Source organism: Pleurodeles waltl, chromosome 7 (assembly GCF_031143425.1).
Source record: "Pleurodeles waltl isolate 20211129_DDA chromosome 7, aPleWal1.hap1.20221129, whole genome shotgun sequence".
NCBI classification, from domain to species: domain Eukaryota; kingdom Metazoa; phylum Chordata; class Amphibia; order Caudata; family Salamandridae; genus Pleurodeles; species Pleurodeles waltl.
Window position 1 is genome coordinate 1,504,785,065 of NC_090446.1, and position 21,938 is coordinate 1,504,807,002.

Here is a 21,938-nt window from a genome sequence, read left to right on the forward strand (position 1 = left end):
TTTGACCCCTGGTCAGACCCAAGTTTATACCCATGATGTGGACACAGGAGACAGTTTACCTGCCACAAACACAATTTATAGACAATCTGACCAAGTCAAAGAGAGCATCAAAGTGGAGGTCCACAAGATGCTGGAGTTAGGGGTAATATAGCACTCTGACAGTCCATGGGCTAGCCCAGTGGTCTTGGTCCCCAAACCTCACACCAAAGATGGCAAGAGAGAAATGGGGTTCTGTGTGGACTACAGAGGGATCAGCTCTGTCACCAAGACAGATGCACACCCTATACCCAGAGCAGATGAATTAATGGACAAGTTGGGTGCAGCCAAAATTTGAAGTAACTTTGACTTAACTACAAGGTACTGGCAAATTAGGATGGGACCTGGAGCAAAAGAAAAGACAGCATTCTCTACACCTGATGGGCTTTGTCAGTTTATTGTTATGCCCTTTGGCTTAAAGAATGCCCCTGCCACCTTCCAAAGGTTGGTGATTCACGTCCTTGCTGGTTTGGAGTCCTGTCTTTAGCTCCAGCTGGCAGGATCACCTGGCCCACCTGGGGAAGATTTTGCAGGCCTTGCAATCAGCAGGCCTCTCTATTAAAGCATATATGTGCCAAATAGGACAGGGCACAGTTGTATACTTGGGCCACCTTGTAGGTGGGGGGCAAGTGCAACCTTTACAACCCCAAATCCAGACAATTCTGGACTGGGAGACTCCAAAACCTAGACTCAAGTCAGGGCATTCCTTGGCTTGACTGGGTAGTACAGGAGGTTTGTGAAAGGATGTGGGCCCATTGTGACTCTTCTCACTGAACTGAGCTCAAAGAAGATGCCAACGAAGGTAAGGACTCTTGACTGTCAAAAGACCTTTGTCCCCTGAAAGAAGCAATATGCTCAGCACCAGTTCTTAAAGCTCGAGATTATTCTAGGCAGTTCATGGTGCAGACAGATGCCTCTGAACATGGGATAGGAGCAGTCCTATCCCAAACCAATGATGATGACCTTGACCAGTCTGTTGCTTTCTTTTGCCAGAGGTTACTCCCAGGGAGCAGAGTTGGAGTGCCATTGAGAGGGAGGCCTTTTCTGTGGTTTGGTCCCTGAAGAAGTTGAGGCCATAATTGTTTGGTACTTACTTTGTGGTTCAAACTGACCACAGACCTATCAGATGGTTAATGCAAATGAAAGGTGAGAACCCTAAACTTTTGAGGTGGTCCATTTCCCTACAAGGAATGGACTTTGTAGTGGACCACAGACCTGGGGCTGCCCATGGTAATGCAGATGGCCTTTCCAAGTTCTTCCACTCAGACAATGAAGACTCTCTTGGGAAAGGTTAGTCTCATCCTCTTTCATTTGGGAGGAGGGTTGTGTAGGAAAGTGCCACTGTTGGCATGGTAACCTCCCCACTTTTTGCCTAGTGTTGATGCCAACTTTGATTGAAAGTGTGCTGGGATCCTGCTAACCAGGCCCCAGCACCAGTGTTCTTTCCTAAAAAGTGTACTGTTGTTTCCACAGTTGCACAACTCTGGCACACAGTTAAGTTTCTTGTATAAGGTACCCATGTTTCAAGGGCCCTTTGGCCAGGGAAGGTCTCTAAGGGCTGCAGCATGTATTATGCCACCCTAGGGGCCCCCTCACCATGCACATGTACACTGCCTTGCAGCTTGTGTGTGCTGGTTGGGAGAAAAAGATAAATTCAACATGGCACCCCTCCCAGGGTGCCACGCCCACAAACCACTGCCTGTGGCATAGTTAAGTCATCCTTCTAGCAGGCCTTACAGTCCTAAGGCAGGGTGCACTATACCACAGGTGAGGGCATAGCTTCATGAGCAATATGCCCCTACAGTGTCTAAGTCCGTTCTTAGACATTGTAAGTGCAGTGTAGCCATATGCTCTGGGAGTTTGTCATTACGAAGTCAAAAGCTCTGTAATGGCTTTACTGAACACTGGGAAGTTTGGTATCAAACTCTTCAGCACAATAAACCCACACTGATGCCAGTGTGGGAGTTACTGAAGAATGCACACAGAGGGCATCTTAGAGATGCCCCCTGGTTGTTAGCCCAACTGCTACTGTAGGACTGACCGTTCTGTGCTAGCCTGCCTCTTTCAGACAAGTTTCTAACCACATGGGGTGAGTGCCTTTGTGCACTCTGTGGTCAGAAACAAAGCCTGTCCTGTCCATAATGGCTACACTGAATTATGGGATTTATTGAAAAATACATGCAGAGGGCATCTTAGAGATGCCCCCTATATACCAGTCCAAATGCTAGTGTTAGGCTGACCAGTTCCTGGAGTAGGGGCACCGGCGAGTGGGGAGGCTGCAGCCCACGCGGCCCAAGAGGCGGTGAGCACAGAAGACGAGGGGACCAGTTCCTGCCAGCCTGCCACATCCAGACGGGTTTCTGGCCACATGGGGTGAGTGCCTTTGTCACTCTTTGGCCAGGAACAAAGCCTGCACTGGGTGGAGGTGCTTCACACCTCCCCCCTACAGGAACTGTAACACCTGGTGGTAAGCCTCAAAGGCTCAAGCCTCAGATTACAGTGCCCAGGGTACTCCAGCTAATGGGGCTGCCTACCCCGTGACAAAGCCCCACTTTTGGTGGCAAGTCCGGTGGGAAAATTAGGAAAAACAGGGGGGAGTGACCATCCCAACCAGGACCACCCCTAAGGTGTCCAGAGCTGAGGTGACCCCCACCCTGCAGAATCCTCCATCTTGGTTTGGAGGACAGGGACCAATAGGTTTAGGTTTGGGCCCTCTGACCCCTAAAACATCCCTAAATCTAGGATTTAAGGGCCTCCTTGAACCCAGCTCACTAGAGTCCTGGCAACCTAACAAGAAGAAGGACTGCTAAGCTGAAACCCCCCACCAGAGAAGGAAGACAACAACTGCTTTGGCCCCAGCCCTCCCGGCCTGTCTCCTGCTTCAAAGAACTTGCAAAAGAACAGCGACACGTCCAGGGGGACCCGTGACCTCTGCCCAGCTCCAGAGGACTGCCCTGCACCCAAAAGGACTAATAACTCTGGCCCTGTCCAAGAAAAGTCAACAACCAAGGACTCCAGCCTCACTCTGAATGCGTGAGTCCTAACCACTCTGCTCCCGATGTCCATGGTCCATGTCCAGGTGGCTCAACCAGCAAGCCAGTCCCTAGACAATTCTGACGAAGTCACAACCTGGTTTGACCTCTCCACCCCATCCACGATGCCTGCAGAGGGAATCCTGGGGACTCTCTTGACCGCGAAAGCTCCGGACAAAGATATCCGATGCAAAAGGACCCACTGCACCGCAGCCTCCATCCCTTGGAGAAACCGACACCTGGTGCAGCCACATTGAGCAGGTGGCCGTCCTCCCTGTCCAACTGGTGGTGTGCCTGAAACACAACCTGGACCTCGTCTGCAGCCTCTGAGTGACCTCTGGTGTCCCCTCATAGATCAGCATTTGAAGCCTGATGTCCTGTGCCCCTGATGGTGTGTGTTTGGTGCCTACTTGTGTCCCCTCCAGTGCTCCTTTAATCCCCTCGGTCTGCCCTCCGATTTGCAGGCAGACCTGATTCCAACTACCCCGTCTCCATAGAAGCCCACGTTAAAATTGCTCATCTTTGACCTCTGAACCTGGCCTGCCCTGTATTGCTGGTGGTGGGTGTTTGGGGTTAACTTGAACCCCAACTGGTGGACTTCCTAAATACCGGACACTGAAACTATAAGTGTTGTACTTACCTGCAAATCGAACTAACATTTTTTTCCCCCAGGAACTGTTCTGAAGATTGCGCAGTGCCCATTTTTAAAACCAAAAATTGCAAATATTTCAAAAACTGGATAACTTATCGATTTCAAACACAGTACTGTTGATACCTGTGTAAAATACGAATCTATTGAAGTACTTACATGCAACTTGAATCTTGTGTTTCTAAAAATAAATTAAGAAAATATATTTGTTCTATATAAAAACCATTGGCTCGGAGTTAAGTCATTGAATGAGTGCTTCTTCTATTGCCTGTATGTGTACAACAAATGCTTTGCACTTCCCTTTGATAAGCTTAACTGCTCAACCACACTACCACAAAAGAGAGCATTAGTATTATCTTCTTTAGCTTCTGTTAAGCCTCTGGGGAACACATGGCTCTGTGCACACTATATCTCACTTTAACATAATAAATACAGTCAGCTTCCTACAGTGATGCATCAGACATGCATGCTGGAATAGGAAGTGTATGTGTCCTGTTGTGGATGGAAGTGTGCGAATACTGTTTGTGATCCTATCATATTTCTGCATGATGTGTCTACATGACTGTGTCCTTCTTACTGTGTCTCCCATCCAGGTCAGCGTCGATCAGAAAAAATCCATGTGGAAACCCATCGCCAAGAAAGTGCAGACCCTGGGGGTCCATAGCGGCCGAGCACCCACTGCAGGAAGCAGTGGGAGGCCCTAAGATGCTAGGCATGGACGATCACGAGAAGCACCGGTTGAGGACCGCCTCCCAGCGAGGAGGGGTTGCGCATCAGACCCTGAGCCCCCTAATGGCCTGCATGCTGATGGTGGTGTATCCGAAGTTGGATGGGTGCTTGGGGGCAACACAGCAGCCACACTGGGGTGAGTAACAGAGTGTAGTTCTTGTGTTATTACACCCGGAATGGACAGGATGAGTGTGATGTTCAAAGGTAAATGTCTATTGTACATATGATACGAATGTAGCTAGGCCATTTGTGTAAATGGTGTGTAGGTATGTTTGATTGGTAGTGTATGTACCTATGGCTGTCAGACCTGTGTAAAGTTGTACTGTCTGGGATTGAATTGGGGGAAAGTGACAGTCAGGTTCAGTTCTGATCATGAAAAGTTGGTTCTGTGAGGGCATATACAGGTTGGCATCACAGTGCAAGGTTGTTACTCTGGGATTCCCTTAGCATAGCTCTGATCTGGATTCATAGAGGCATGCCATTATGCAGCAGATACTGAGTTGTACTGTTCAAATGTGATGGTTGTGTTCACTTACGTTTGTGCAGCTATTTGGGAGTTTTGATGAATGTGATACTGTAGTAGCTGTTGCATACCTGTAATTGCTATACTTATGGCTAAAAATGTGCTGATATATGCTTGATGTGTAGATACTGACCCTGTGCTCCCGTTCATGCTGTCCCACCCTCCCTCCTTGTCCTTTTCTTCCCATGTGTGCATTAGCAGCAGGCAAAGGAGTAGGGGCACTAGTGAGTGAGGCGGCTGCAGCCCACACGGCGCAAGAGGCGGTGAGCACAGACGCAGAAGGGGCCAGTGGGTTAGAGGGAGAGGGGAGCACCACGGGGTGGACAGGAACTGCAACATCTGACTTCGATACCTCCTCTAATGGAATCTTCCTGGCGGTGGCGGACCCTTCTGGGACCAGCCCAGCAACATCCTTATTCGCCACCCCCTGACCAGCACCGCCTTCTATAGGAGGCTGGCCTGGTTTGTAGTGGGTACCTAAGGTACTTAAACCTTATACCAGGTCCAATTATCCCTTATTAGTGAAGTGTAGACAGTGTCTAGAAGCCATGCTCCCTATGGGTAGAGTGGATGAGCAGCCAAGGCCTAACTAGGAGACATGTAAAGCTCATTCATTACCACTGTAGTAACACAGTACTCACACACATGAAAGAAAATACTCAGTGCTACAAAAATAAAGGTACTTTATTTTGGTCACACAAATGTCAAAAATACCATCCCTTAGGAGGTAAGTACTACATAAATTATATAGACTCGTATGCAGAAATAGCTGTAGAAACAGTTAGAAAACAGTGTAAATAGTGAAAATCACAATAGTTAGAAATGGGCCTAGGGGGAATACAAACCATTGACTAAGTGGAATGCAAAAGTCAATTTCCTAGCTAGTCAAATGTAGTGTGTAGAGGGGTGCTGGGAGTATTAGAAAACACTAATGGTAAGTAATAGAACCCACCCCAGATCCCAGGAAAGCAGGAGTAAATCACAGTAAGTTTCCTACAGCACGCACAGAGAAGTAAAGAAGAATATTCAAAAACCCAGAAGAGACTTGAAAACACAAAAAATTGATTCATGGACCTGAAGACCTGAAGAAGGGGACCAAGTCCAAGAATCACTGAAGAGTCCTGAGAGAACAGGAGCCCCTGCTAACCCGGAAGAAGGTGCAAAAGAAGAACGACTGGTAAAGAACAACAGTCAGTACTGCACCCAAGAAGACTGATGCGGGTTCCTTGTTAGTGCATGTAGGAAAGTACCATCTTGCCTGGCATGTTAACCCCCAATTTCACTGTATATACGTTTGTTTTTGCCCATGTGTCACTGGGATCCTGCCAGGCAGGACCCCAGTGCTCATAATGTATGCCCTGTATGTGTTCTCTGTATGGGTCCTAACCGTATCACTGAGGCTGTGCTGAGGTACCCAGGGTATTGGGGTTCCAGGAGATCCCTATGGGCTGCAGCATTTCTTTTGCCACCCATAGGGAGCTCTGACAATTCTTACACAGGCCTGCCAGTGCAGCCTAAGTGAAATAACGTCCACGTTGTTTCACAGCCATTTACCACTGCATTTAAGTAACTTACAAGTCACCTATATGTCTAGCCTTCACCTGGTGAAGGTTGGGTGCAAAGTTACTTAGTGTGTGGCCACCCTGGCACTAGCCAAGGTGCCCCCACATCGTTCAGGGCAAATTCCCCGGACTTTGTGAGTGCGAGGACACCATTACACGCGTGCACTATACATAGGTCACTACCTATGTATAGGGTCACGATGGTAACTCTGAACATGGCCATGTAACATGTCTAAGATCATGGAATTGTCACCCGAATACCATTCTGATATTGGGGGAACAATTCCATGATCCCCCGGGTCTCTAGCACAGTACCCGGGCACTGCCAAACTGCCTTTCCGGGGTCTCCACTGCAGCTGCTGCCAACCCCTCAGACAGGTTTCTGCCCTCCTGGGGTCCAGGCAGCCCTGGCCCAGGAAGGCAGAACAAAGGATTTCCTCTGAGAGAGGGTGTTACACCCTCTTCCTTTGGAAATAGGTGTGAAGGCTGGGGAGAAGTAGCCTCCCCCAGCCTCTGGAAATGCTTTGATGGGCGCAGATGGTGCCCATCTCTGAATAAGCCAGTCTACACCGGTTCAGGGATCCCCCAGCCCTGCTCTGGCGCGAAACTGGACAAAGGAAAGGGGAGTGACCACTCCCCTGACCTCCACCTCCCAGGGGAGGTGGCCAGAGCTCCTCCAGTGTGTCCCAGACCTCTGCCATCTTGGAAACAGAGGTGTTGGGGGCAGACTGGACTGCTCTGAGTGGCCAGTGCCAGCAGGTGACATCAGAGGCTCCTTCTGATAGGCTGTTACCTCTCTTGGTAGCCAATCTTCCTTCCTTGGTAGCCAAACCTCTTTTTCTGGCTATTTAGGGTCTCTGCTTTGGGAAATTCTTCAGATAACGAATGAAAGAGCTCACCAGAGTTCCTCTGCATCTCCCTCTTCACCTTCTACCAAAGGATCGACCGCTGACTGCTCAGGATGCCTGCAAAACCGCAACAAAGTAGCAAGATGACTACTGGCAACATTGTAGCGCTTCATCCTGCCGGCTTTCTCAACTGTTTCCAGGTGGTGCAGGCTCTGGGGGCAGCCTGCCTTCACCCTGCACCGGAAGCTCCGAAGAAATCTCCAGTGGGTCGACGGAATCTTCCCCCTGCTAACGCAGGCACCAAAAGACTGCAACACTGGTCCTCTGGGTCCCCTCTCATCCTGACGAGCATGGTGCCTGGAACTCAGCAACTCTGTCCAATTGTCTCCCACAGTCCAGTGACTCTTCAGTCCAAGTTTGGTGGAGGTAAGTCCTTGCCTCCCCACGCTAGACTGCATTGCTGGGTACTGCATGATTTGCAGCTGCTTCGGCTCCTGTGCACTCTTCCAGGACTTCCTTCGTGCACAGCCAAGCCTGGGTCCCCGACACTCTATCCTGCAGTGCACAACCTTCTGAGTCCGGTGTCGTGGGACTCCCTTTTGTGACTTTGCGTGGACTCTGGTTCACTTTCCTTCCAAGTGCCTGTTCAGGTACTTTTGCATGTGCTGCCTGCTTCTGTGGGGGCTCCCTGAGTTGCTGGGCACCCCCTCTGTCTCCTCCTCCAAGTGGCGACATCCTGGTCCCTCCAAGGCCACAGCAGCTCCCAAAAACTTCTACCGCGACCCTTGCAGCTAGCAAGGCTTGTTTGCAGTCTTTCTGCGTGGGAACACCTCTGCAAGCTTCATCGCGACGTGGGACATCCGTCTTCCAAAGGAGAAGTCCCTAGCTCTCTTCTTTCTTGCAGAACTCCAAGCTTCTTCCATCTGGTGGCAGCTTCCTTGCACCCTCAACTGGCATTTCCTGGGCTCCTGCCCACTCTCGACTCTGTCGCGACTATTGGACTTGGTCCCCTTGTCTTCCAGGTACTCAGGTCCGGAAATCCACTGTTGTTGCATTGCTGGTGTTTGTTCTTCCTGCAGAATCTCCCTATCACGACTTCTGTGCTCTCTGGGCGTAATAGGTGCACTTTACACCTACTTTTCATGGTCTTGGGGTGGGCTATTTTTCTAACCCTCACTGTTGTCTTACAGTCCCAGTGACCCTCTACAAGCTCACTAGGTCTGGGGTCCATTTGTGGTTCGCATTCCACTTTTGGAGTATATGGTTTGTGTTGCCCCTATACCTATGTGCTCCTATTGCAATCTATTGTAATTCTACACTGTTTGCATTACTTTTCTTGCTATTACTTACCTAATTTTGGTTTGTGTACATATATCTTGTGTATATAACTTATCCTCATACTGAGGGTACTCACTGAGATACTTTTGGCATATTGTCATAAAAATAAAGTACCTTTATTTTTAGTAACTCTGTGTATTGTGTTTTCTTATGATATTGTGCATATGACACCAGTGGTATAGTAGGAGCTTTACATGTCTCCTGGTTGAGCCTAAGCTGCTTTGCTATAGCTACCTTCTATCAGCCTAAGCTGCTAGATACACCTCTTCTACACTAATAAGGGATAACTGGACCTGGCACAAGGTGTAAGTACCTCTGGTACCCACTACAAGCCAGTCCAGCCTCCTACACCCTGGGGATCATGGAATTGTCCCCTGGATACAAGAATGGTATTGGGGTGACAATTCCATGATCTAAGACATGTTACATGGCCATGTTCGGAGTTACCATTGTGACGCTATACATAGGTAGTTACCTATGTATAGTGCATGCGTGTAATGGTGTCCCCGCACTTACAAAGTCTGGGGAATTTGCCCTGAACGATGTGGGGGCACCTTGGCTAGTGCCAGGGTGCCCACACACTAAGTATCTTGGCACCCAACCTTCACCAGGTGAAGGTTAGACATATAGGTGACTTATAAGTTACTTATGTGCAGTGGTAAATGGCTGTGAAATAACGTGGACATTATTTCACGCAGGCTGCAGTGGGAGGCCTGTGTAAGAATTGTCAGAGCTCCCATTGGGTGGCAAAAGAAATGCTGCATCCCATAGGGATCTCCTGGAACCCCAATACCCTGGGTACTTCAGTACCATATACAAGGGAATTATATGGGTGTACCAGTATGCCAGTGTGAATTGGTAAATTTCTATCCTGCAGTGACAAATTTAGAAAGCAGAGAGAGCATAAACACTGAGGTTCTGGTTGGCAGAGCCTCAGTGATACAGTTAGGCACCACACAGGGAACACATATAGGCCACAAACTTATGAGCACTGGGGTCCTGGCTAGCAGGATCCCAGTGACACATAACAAACATACTGACAACATAAGGTTTTCTCTATGAGCACTGGGCCCTGGCTAGCAGGATCCCAGTGAGACAGTTAACACACCCTGACATATACTCACAAACAGGCCAAAAGTGGGGGTAACAAGGCTAGAAAGAGGCTACCTTCCTACACCAAACGACAGTCTACAACCTCACATAGGCCTAGAGTCCATTCGTGATTCGCATTCCACTTTTGGAGTATATGGTTTGTGTTGCCCCTAGGCCTATGTCTACCTATTGCATCCTATTGTGATTCTACATTGTTTGCACTACTTTTCCTACTGTTACTTACCTGTTTTGGGTTTGTGTAAATATAATTTGTGTATAATACTTACCTCCTAAGTGAGGGTATCCTCTGAGATACTTTTGGCATATTGTCACTAAAATAAAGTACCTTTATTTTTAGTAACCCTGAGTATTGTGTTTTCTTATGATATAAGTGGTATAGTAGGAGCTTTGCATGTCTCCTAGTTCAGCCTAAGCTGCTTTGCTATAGCTACCTTCTATCAGTCTAAGCTGCTAGAAACACCTCTATTCTACTAATAAGAGATAACTGGACCTGGCACAAGGTGTAAGTACTACAAGGTACCCACTATAAGCCAGGCCAGCTTCCTACAGTGCAGATGATGTCCCACGCCAGATGGATGATTGCAGTCTGGTTTGTGCTGCTGGATTCTGACAACAAGCCTTGGCACACGTAAAGCTCTCAGTTAGAAAATTGCGCTGCCTGGGACCAGGAGGGACTCAGTGGACTCTATCCAAGGGGGAGAGTTAGAGGGGACTCTCTGCATCTCAGAGAGTCCTCAGAAGACCTGACATACAGGTAAAAATGGGGGTAACATGCCAAGGAAGATGGTACTTTTTGTAAAAAATTTATTTATTTATGCGTTAGTAACAAATAAAAGATGCCCTTACAACATTAATGCTGGCATAGCCACGTTCTATTACATCAAAGAAACATCTCAGTCGGCTCATAATAAGGAGGATCTCAGGAAAGTCCCTCTCGGTGGTACTAGACAAAGTCCAAACGTAATGTTAGATGTCAGTCCTCAGATAGCGTAGAGCCGGACTAACCACAATAAACACTTTGGCTGTAAGGGCGAAGAACAGAATAGCAATCAACAGACATACAGCAAGGAAGTCAGGAAAGGGAGCAGACATCTCCATCATCAAACTTCACCGCCAGCAACAGCACACAGGAGGGGCGACACAAGGAATTCCCACAAGCGTACCCAATCAGCAAGAGCGCACTTTAATTGTGAACTGACTCCAGATAAGAGCGCAGAGGCGCCCAAATATCTTGCGGCCTAGAACTCACTGGAGCCAACTCCCAATAAATCGGCAATTGTTCCTGACAGAACGCAGCATCACGCAGAAAGTCAGAGACCCGAGGAGGCCGGCTGCGGCCCCAACAAATCACAACCCGGCGTTTAGCTAAAATCAACAACATGCCCACTAATCTCCGCACAGCCAGCGGCACCCCATCCAACCTGCCCAGCAGCGCCTGCACAGGACAGGGGGCCAACTCCAGCCCAGTCATCGCCTCAATCGCATGTAAAACTTCGAGCCAGAAGTTGTGTACTTCCTCACAGTGCCATGCCAGATGAAGAAATTCAGCATCAGGAGCATGACATCTTTCACAATTAGCATCTGCGCGCAGCCCCATAGCACAAAGCCTCGAGGAGTATAATATAGGCGATGTAGAAATTTGAAGTGAATGAGGCGCAGCCTGTAATTTGGTGATAACGCCCTCATATGCGCACAACACGCCCTCCAGACTTCATCCGAGATGTCCTCTCCTACATCAGCCGCCCACTTTGCTTTAGCAGCCATCGCCAATCCGCCCCTTTGTTCCTCCATACAGCCATACAATTTAGTAATAATCTTCTTCGGCGACCGTGCACTCCACAGAACCTCCAGCGCACGACATGTTAGCGGAATCTCAGGGAGACCAGGATAGCGAGCACGAAGCACTGCACACACCCGCAGCACATATTACTGATGTAGCGCTCCACCACGCTCATCACCAAGCGCCGCTTCCGGGAAGATCAACCTCCCTTCCACAAACCAGTCCCCCAGGAGCGACAGATCCGAATCACTGAGATAGTTTTGCAGCTGCGAGTTGCGAAACATCGCCTCATCGGCCACAACGGCCACCGCCATCGACGGCACAAAGGGCTCACGCACCCCGGAACGCTTCACTAAAGCCAACCAAGCCCTGACAGTACATGCCACCGTGTCCACACACCTGGGGCGAGGCCGAGCCAAGCCCCCCAGTACTCGCTCCAGAACACCCGGCCACACCGCATCGCTTTCTGGGGCGAGATGCGGCATGTAACGAATCGGGCGGATCCAGTAATATGCAAAATGGGCCTGCGTACAAAAGTAATAAAGCTCTAGGTCAGGCACCGCAAGCCCACCCAATTCAAACGGTAATGTCAGTTTTCCCCATGCGGTACGAGGTTGACCACCGACCCAGACCAGTCGAATCATAGCGGAGCGGAGGCGCTGTAAAAAGCAGGCCGTGAGGACGAGAGGAAGGTTAACAAAGAAGTGTAGGAATTTAGGCAGCACCACCATTTTAGCTATAGCGATCCACCCCGTCAATGACAATGGCAGGGAGCACCACATCTCAATTCTATCTTCCAGCCAAGATATAGCTGTACCATAATTGGCCAACCAGAGCGTCTCAACATCACAGCTCAGCCAAACTCCCAAATACCGAACCAGGCCGCACGCCCACCCAATAGGGTATCGTGAAACGCAAGCCGCCGTCCCCAGCGAAAGAGGCAGCACAACAGACTTAGACCAATTTATCGCTATTCCAGAAAGGCCACCAAATCGAACAGTCTCATCCAACAGAACAACTAGATTTCGACCAGGCTCACGCACATACAGCGCAATGTCATCCGCATGCATAGAGATCAAAATAGGCCGCTGACGCAACGGCAGCCCCTTATCATTATGGTGCTGTCACAAAAAAGCTGCCAGCGGTTCCATCGCAATCGCAAAGAGCAACAGAGACAAAGGGCACCCATGTCTGGTCCCGCAAACCTCCAGGAAAGGGGCCGACATGCTGCCATTCAGCCACAGACGGGCAACAGGTTGCATATATAACAGACGGATCCAACTCCCAAATCGTGCACTCATCCCCACTCTGTCAAGAAGCGCAAACATGTATTGCCACACAACGAGTCAAACGCCTTTGTGGCGTCCAAAAACACCGCTGCAGCCTCATCGTCAGTGGCAACCGAGCCAGCAGCCGCTAAGAACGTCCGCAAGTTGTGCACCGTAGACCGGCCCGGAATAAACCCAGACTGATCCGGCAACACCAGTTTCGCCATCAGGGGCTGCAGCTGTGCCGCTATCATCTTGGCCAAGATCTTATTATCTATGTTAATCATAGAAAGTGGGCGATACGAATCACAGCTATGTGGATCCTTACCAGGCTTGAGAATTGTGACTATGAGTGCCTCCTGGGGGGAAGCCGGAAGAATTCCATTCCGCAGTGCCTCGGCATAGACCTCCAGCAAATGGGGCACGAGGATATCAGAATATTCCTTATAAAACGCAGGGGTCAAACCATCCAGGCCAGGGGCCTTATCCCCAGGCAGACTGCGAATCGCAGCCTTTACAACTTCCTCAGAGAAAGGAGCATCAAAATATACCCTATGCACATCATCGAACCAGAGCAAGCTAATCTCAGAGAAGTAGTCCTGAACCACCTCAGCAGGCAATTCAGCAGGAGCGGCGTACAGATCCAGGAAAAATTTGGTGAACACCTTCATAACGCCATCCATCCCCACCACGCGCTCTCCCCCCAAGTCATTCACCTCATTGACATAACTACTGGCCCAGGGCCTACGGAGCATATTCGCCAATGTTCGCCCGGCTCTCTCTCCCTCACCGTAATACCTCGCCCTTGCAAACCTCCCCAGGAAACATATCTCCCTCATGGAGGTCTCTTCATACGAAGATACTGCGGCTCTAAGGGCTGCCAGTGTGTCGCCAGACCAATCCGCCACCAAAAGAGACTCTAACTCCACTATCTGTGCTTGTAGATCAACCAACTTCCAGCGCAGTGCCCGCAGTACACTGTGCTGTTTCGAAATACAAATCCCATGAATAACCACTTTAAAGGCCTCTCACAGTGTGCCTGCCGACTTCACAGACCCACCATTTTCCTCAAAATAAAGGACAATATCCCGACGTATCTCTTCACGAAACGCCTCATCCCGAAGCGCCCCCTGGGGTAAACGCCACATAAAGGCACAAGCAGGGCCACCAGGCACAGCAAGCTCCAATCTGACCGGCGAGTGGTCCGACAGTGGACGAGCCAAATGATCCACCGACCGAATCCACAGCGCCACTCCACTAGCTGGAGTGCCCGTGGGTGCTGTAACAAAGGGGGTGAGCCTTTGAGGCTCACCGCCAGGTGTTACAGTTCCTGCAGGGGGAGGTGAGAAGCACCTCCACCCAGTACAGGCTTTGTTACTAGCCACAGAGTGACAAAGGCAATCTCCCCATGTGGCCAGCAACATGTCTGTTGTGTGGCAGGCTGCTAAAACTAGTCAGCCTACACTGGTAGTCGGTTAAGGTTTCAGGGGGCACCTCTAAGGTGCCCTCTGGGGTGTATGTTACAATAAAATGTACACTGGCATCATTGTGCATTTATTGTGCTGAGAAGTTTGATACCAAACTTCACAGTTTTAAGTGTAGCCATTATGGTGCTGTGGAGTTCGTGCATGACAGATTCCCAGGCAAAAAGTCAGGGGGTAACCATGCCAAGAAGGCATTTCCTTACACAGCCCCCCCCCCCCTAAATGAAAGAGGATGAGACTAACCTTTCCCTAGAGAGTCTTCATTTTCTAAATGGAAGAACCTGGAAAGGCCATCTGCATTGGCATGGGCAGTCCCAGGTCTGTTTTCCACTATAAAGTCCATTCCCTGTAGGGAGATGGACCACCTCAACAGTTCTGGATTTTCACTTTTCATTTGCATTAGCCATCTGATAGGTCTGTGGTCAGTCTGAACTACAAAGTGAGCACCAAAGAGGTATGGTCTCAGCTTCTTCAGGGACCAAACCACAACAGGCTGGTCAAGGCCATCATCATTTATTTGGGACAAAACTGCCCCTATCCCATGTTCAGAGGCATCAGTCTGCACAATGAACTGCTTGGAGTAATCTGGAGCTTTCAGAACTGGTGCTGTGCACATTGCTTGTTTCAGGGTGTCAAAGGCCTGTTGGCATTCTACAGTCCAGTTTACCTTCTTGGGCATTTTCTTGGAGGTAAGTTCTGTGAGGGGTGTCACTATGGATCCATATCCCTTCACAAACCTCCTGTAGTACCCAGTCAAGCCAAGTAATGCCCTGAATTGAGTCTAGGTTTTTGGAGCTGCCCAGCCCAGAATAGTCTGGATCTTAGGCTGGAGTGGCTGAACTTGGCCTCCACCTACAAGGTGTCCCAAGTAAACCACAGTTCCCTGTCCTATCTGGCATTTGGATGCCTTGATAGAGAGGCCTGCTGCTTGCAGAGCCTTCAAAACCTTCTTCAGGTGGACCAGGTGATCCTGCCAGCTGGAGCTAAAGACAGCAATATTGTCAAGATAAGCTGCACTAAAGGACTCCAAGCCAGCAAGGACTTGATTCACCAACCTTTGGAAGGTGGCAGGGGCATTCTTTAAACCATAGGGCATAACAGTGAACTGATAATGCCCATCAGGTGTGGAAAATGCTGTCTTTTCTTTTGCTCCTGGTGCCATTTTGATTTGCCAGTACCCTGGTGTCAAGTCAAAGGTACTTAAGTATCTGGCAGCACCGAGTTTGTCTATCAGTTCATCTGCCCTTGGAATGGGGTGGGCATCTGTTTTGGTGACAGAATTAAGTCCTCTGTAGTCCACACCAAACCTAATCTCTCTCTTTCCATCTTTGGTGTGAGGTTTGGGGACTAAGACCACTGGGCTAGCCCAGGGGCTGTCAGAGTGCTCAATGACTCCCAATTCCAGCATCTTGTGGACTTCCACCTTGATGCTTTCCTTAACTTGGTCAGACTGTCTGAAGATTTTGTTTTTGACAGGCATGCTGTCTCCTGTGTCCACATCATGGGTACACAGGTGTGTCTGACCAGGGGTTAGGGAAAAGAGCTCAGTATACTGTTGCAGGACCTTCCTACAGTCAGATTGCTGTTGGCCAGAGAGGGTGTCTGAATAGATCACTCCATCAACTGAGCCATCTTTAGGGTCTGTGGAGAGGAGATTAGGGAGAGGTTCACTCTCAGCTTCCTGGTCCTCATCTGTTACCATCAACAGATTCACATCTGCCCTGTCATGGAAGAGTTTGAGGCGGTTCACATGGATCACCCTTTTGGGGGTCCTGCTAGTGCCTGGGTCCACGAGGTAGGTGACCTGACTCTTCTTCTCAAGCACTGGGTAAGGGCCACTCCATCTGTCCTGAAGTGCCCTGGGAGCCACAGGCTCCAGAACCCAGACTTTCTGCCCTGGCTGAAATTCAACCATAGCAGCCTTTTGGTCATACCAAAACTTCTGGAGTTGTTGGCTGGCCTCAAGGTTTTTACTTGCCTTTTCCATATACTCTGCCATCCTTGAACGTAGGCCTAGTACATAGTCCACTATATCTTGCTTAGGCTCATGAAGAGGTCTCTCCCAGCCTTCTTTCACAAGAGCTAGTGGTCCCCTTACAGGATGGCCAAACAGAAGTTCAAAGGAGGAAAACCCTACTCCCTTCTGAGGCACCTCTCTGTAGGCGAAAAGCAGACATGGCAAGAGGACATCCCATCTCCTTTTGAGTTTTTCAGGGAGCCCCATGATCATGCCTTTCAATGTCTTGTTAAATCTCTCAATAAGACCATTGGTTTGTGGATGGTATGGTGTGGTGAATTTGTAAGTCACTCCACACTCATTCCACATATGTTTCAGCTATGCTGACATAAAGTTGGTACCTCTGTCAGTCACCACCTCCTTAGGAAATCCCACTCTGGTAAAAATACCAATGAGTGCTTTGGCTACTGCAGGGGCAGTAGTCAACCTAAGGGGAATTGCTTCAGGGTATCTAGTAGCATGATCCACTACTACTAGTATGTATTGGTTCCCTGAGGCTGTGGGAGGTTCAAGTGGACCCACTATGTCCACACCCACTCTTTCAAAGGGGACCCCCACCACTGGAAGTGGAATGAGGGGGGCCTTTGGGTGTCCACCTGTCTTACCACTGGCTTGACAGGTGGCACAGGAGACACAAAACTCATTGACCTTCTGGGACATGTTGGGCCAATAGAAGTGGTTGATTAATCTCTCCCACATCTTGGTCTGTCCCAAATGCCCAGCAAGAGGAATGTCAAGAGCTAAGGTTAGAATGAACTCCCTAAACTCCTGAGGCACTACCACTCTCCTAGTGGCACCAGGTTTGGGATTTCTTGCCTCAGTGTAAAGGAGCCCAGCTTCCCAATAGACTCTATGGGGGTCATTCTGACCCTGGTGGTCATTGACCGCCAGGGTCAACGACCGTGAGAGCACCGCCAACAGGCTGGCGGTGCTCTCAAGGGCATTCTGACCGCGGCGGTTTGGCCGTGGTCAGAAAGGGAAAACCGGCGGTCTCCCGCCGGTTTTCCGCTGCCCTCAGGAATCCTCCATGGCGGCGCAGCTTGCTGCGCCGCCATGGGGATTTCGACACCCCATACCGCCATCCTGTGCACCGCCAGGAACAGGATGGCGGTATGGGGTGTCGTGGGGCCCCTGGGGTCCCCACAAAGAATTTCAGTGTCTGCTTAGCAGATACTGAAATTCGCGATGGGTGCAACTGCACCCGTCGCACCCTTCCCACTCCGCCGGCTCCATTCGGAGCCGGCTTCCTCGTGGGAAGGGGTTTCCCGCTGGGCTGGCGGGCGGCCTTCTGGCGGTCGCCCGCCAGCCCAGCGGGAAACACAGAATCACTGCGGCGGTCTTCGGACCGCGGAGCGGTGTTCTGGCGGGGGAACTCTGGCGGGCGGCCTCCGCCGCCCGCCAGAGTTAGAATGACCCCCTATGTGTTCCTGTGTTTTGCCATTGGACTCTTCAGCAGCTTGCTGCCTAAGGCCTTCAAGAGAGGGACAGGTTTCTTGCCCCTTACACAACTGTTCCCTTGAGGGTCCCCCTGGGCCTAGGAGCTCAACCTGATAAGGTTCTAACTCCAGGGGCTCAGTTCCCTCAGAGGGCAGAACTTCTTCCTGAGAAGAGAGGTTCTCTTTTTCTTGTTGTGTTGAAACTGGTTCCCCAGTTTTATTTCCTTTTCTCTTGGAGGGTCGGCCCCTTTTTCCAGGCTCCAACACCACTTTTTCACCCTGAGCCTTGCACCGTGCCCTTGTCTTGACACACAACAGTTCAGGGATACCCAGCATGGCTGCATGGGTTTTGAGTTCTACCTCAGCCCATGCTGAGGTCTCCAGGTCATTTCCAAGCAAACAGTCTACAGGGATATTTGAGGAGACCACCACCTGTTTCAGGCCATTGGCCCCTCCCCACTCTAAAGTTACCATAGCCATGGGATGTACTTTAGTCTGATTGTCAGCGTTGGTGACTGGATATGTTTGTCCAGCCAGGTATTGACCAGGGGAAACCAGTTTCTCTGTCACCATGGTGACACTGGCACCTGTATCCCTCAGGCCTTCTACACTTGTCCCATTAATTAAGAGCTGCTGCCTGTATTTTTGCATATTAGGGGGCCAGGCAGCCAGTGTGGCTAAATCCACCCCACCCTCAGAGACTAATGTAGCTTCAGTGTGGACCCTGATTTGCTCTGGGCACACTGTTGATACCACTTGGAGACTGGCCAATCCAGTGTTAGCTGGAGTAGAGTTAGAAGTGGAACCTTTCTTGGGACAGGCCTTGTCTCCAGTTTGGTGTCCTGGCTGATTACAGCTATGACACCAGGCCTTTTTGGGATCAAAGTTTTTTACCAAAGTGGATTGTGAAGCGGCTCTGGGCCCTCCCTCCTGAGCAGGTTTTTGGGGCCCTATAGAAGACTCTTTACTTTTCCCTTTGGATGTCTCAACACTCTTCCCCTGGGGAGTCTGTGACCCCTTTCTTTTGGTCACCCCCTGTGGAAGTCTTGGTCACCCTAGTCTTGACCGAATGGTCCGTCTTCTTTCCCAATTCTTGTGGAGAAATTGGTCCTAGGTCTACCAGATGCTGATGCAGTTTATCATTGAAAGAATTACTTAACAGGTGTTCTTTCACAAATAAATTGAAAACCCCTCATAATTATTTACACCACTGCCTTGAATCCAACCATCCGGTGTTTTGACTGAGTAGTCAACAAAATCAACCCAGGTCTGACTCGAGTATTTTTGAGCCCCTCTGAACCTAATTCTATACTTCTCAGTGGAGAATCCAAAGCCCTCAATCAGGGTAGCCTTCATGAGGTCATAGGATTCTGCATCTTTTCCAGAGATTGTGAGGAGTCTATCCCTACACTTTCCAGTGAACATTTCCCAAAGGAGAGCACCCCAGTGAGATCTGTTTACTTTTCTGGTTGCACAAGCCCTCTCAAAAGCTGTGAACCATTTGGTGATGTCATCACCATCTTCATATTTAGTTACAATCCCTTTAGGGATTTTCAGCATGTCAGGAGAATCTCTGACCCTATTTATGTTGCTGCCACCATTGATGGGAACAAAACCCATCTCTTGTCTTTCCCTTTCTATGGCTAGGAGCTGTCTCTCTAAAGCCAATCTTTTGGCCATCCTGGCTAGCAGGAGGTCCTCTTCACTGAGGCTATCCTCAGTGATTCCAGAGGTGCTGGGCTCTCCTGTGAGAGAAGCAGCATCTCTGACTATCACTTTGGAGTCAGGGTTGGAGGGGCCCTGGCCTCCCTAACTAGGACTGGAGGTGGGAATTCCTCCACATCACTAGCTTCCCCCCCGGGAGGTCATCCTCAGAGGGGTTGTTCTTGGCAAACTCTGCCAAAAGCTCCTAGAGCTGTACTTTGATCTGGTTTGAACCAGTTCTAATCTTTTTTGTTTTGCATAGAGACCTTAACTCTGACATCCTAAGATTCAGGTAAGGGGTGACGTCAAGTTCCATCACATTCTCTTCTGCATTAGACATTATGGGGGTCATTCCTACTTCGGCGGGCGGCGGTTGCCGCCCGCCAAGCGGGAACCGCCGAATGACCGCACCGCGGTCAAAAGACCGCGGCGGCCATTCTGGCTTTCGCGCTGGGTCGGCGGGCGACCGCCAGAAGGCCGCCCGCCGGCCCAGAGGGAAACCCCCTTCTACGATGAAGCCGGCTCCGAATGGAGCCGGCGGAGTCGAAGGGGTGCGACGGGTGCAGTGGCACCCGTCGCGATTTTCAGTGTCTGCAAAGCAGACACTGAAAATCATTATGGGGCCCTGTTAGGGGGCCCCGCGACACCCGTTCTCGCCATCCTGTTCCTGGCGGTTTTTACCGCCAGGACCAGGATGGCGGGAAGGGGGTCGGAATCCCCATGGCGGTGCTGCGAGCAGCGCCGCAATTGAGGATTCTTTGGGGCAGGGAAAAACCGGCGGGAAACCGCTGGTTTCCCTTTTCTGACCGCGGCTTTACCGCCGCGGTCAGAATGGCCCCAGAAGCACCGCCAGCCTGTTGGCGGTGCTTCCGCGGTCGTTGGCCCTGGCGGTCCATGACCGCCAGGGTCAGAATGACCCCCTTTGTTTCTAAAAGTTGGAATACTTTTTAAGAATCTAAGACTATCTCTAGAACTTAATTAAAACTTTTACAAAACTTTTAAACTCTAAAAGAAATGCTAACAGTAACTAACACAAGGCCCTAGCAGGACTTTTAGCAATTTAGAAAAATAGCTAAAATTTCAAAAATCAGTTTCTAATGACAATTTTTGGAGTTTAGTTATGTGATCAGCTATTGGCTGAGTAGTCCAGCAAATGCAAAGTCTTGTACCCCACCGCTGATCCACCAATGTAGGATGTTGGCTCTGTATGTACTATTTCAAAGTAAGAAATAGCATGCACAGAGTCCAAGGGTTCCCCTTAGAGGTAAAATAGTGGAAAAAAGAGCTAATTCTAATGCTCTATTTTGTGGTAGTGTGGTCGAGCAGTGGGCTTATCAGAGGGTAGTGTTAAGCATTTATTGTACACACACAGGCAATAAATGAGGAACACACACTCAAAAGACAATTCCAGGCCAATAGGTTTTATAAAGAAAAATATATTTTCTTAGTTTATTTTAAGAACCACAGGTTCAAGATTCACAAACAATACTTTAAATGAAAGGTATTTCACTTAGGAACTTTAGGAACTTTGAGTTAGCAAACTAGCATATACAATTTTCACACAAATGGCATATAGCTATTTTAAAACTAGACACTGCAATTTTCAACAGTTCCTGGGGGAGGTAAGTGTTTGTTAGTTTTGCAGGTAAGTAAACCACCTACGGGGTTCAAAGTTGGGTCCAGGGTAGCCCACCGTTGGGGGGTTAGGGCAACCCCAAAGTTACCCCACCAGCAGCTCAGGGCCGGTCAGGTGCAGAGGTCAAAGTGGTGCCCAAAACGCATAGGCTTCAATGGAGAAGGGGGTGCCCCGGTTCCAGTCTGCCAGCAGGTAAGTACCCGCGTCTTCGGAGGGCAGACCAGGGGGGTTTTGTAGGGCACCGGGGGGGGACACTAGTCAGCACAAAAAGTACACCCTCAGCGGCACGGGGGCGGCTGGGTGTAGTGTGCACAGGCGTTGAGTTCGCAATAGGTTTCAATGGGAGACCAAGGGGTCTCTTCAGCAATGCAGGCAGGCAAGTGGGGGGGGGATCCTCTGGGTAGCCACCACCTGGGCAAGGGAGAGGGCAACCTGGGGGTCGCTCCTGCACTGGAGGTCGGATCCTTCAGGTCCTGGGTGCTGCGGGTGCAGTGTCTTTACCAGGCGTCGGGTCTTTGAAGCAGGCAGTCGCGGTCAGGGGGAGCCTCAGGATTCCCTCTGCAGGCGTCGCTGTGGGGGCTCAGAGGGGCCAGCTCTGGCTACTCACGGTCTCGTAGTCGCCGGCGAGTCCTCCCTGTGGTGTTTGTTCTCCACTAGTCGAGCCGGGGGCTTCGGGTGCCGAGTGCAAAGTCTCACGCTTCCGGCAGGAAACGTGTGTTGTTTCAAAGTTGCTTCTTTGTTGCAAAGTTGGAGTCTTTGTGGAACAGAGCCGCTGTCCTCGGC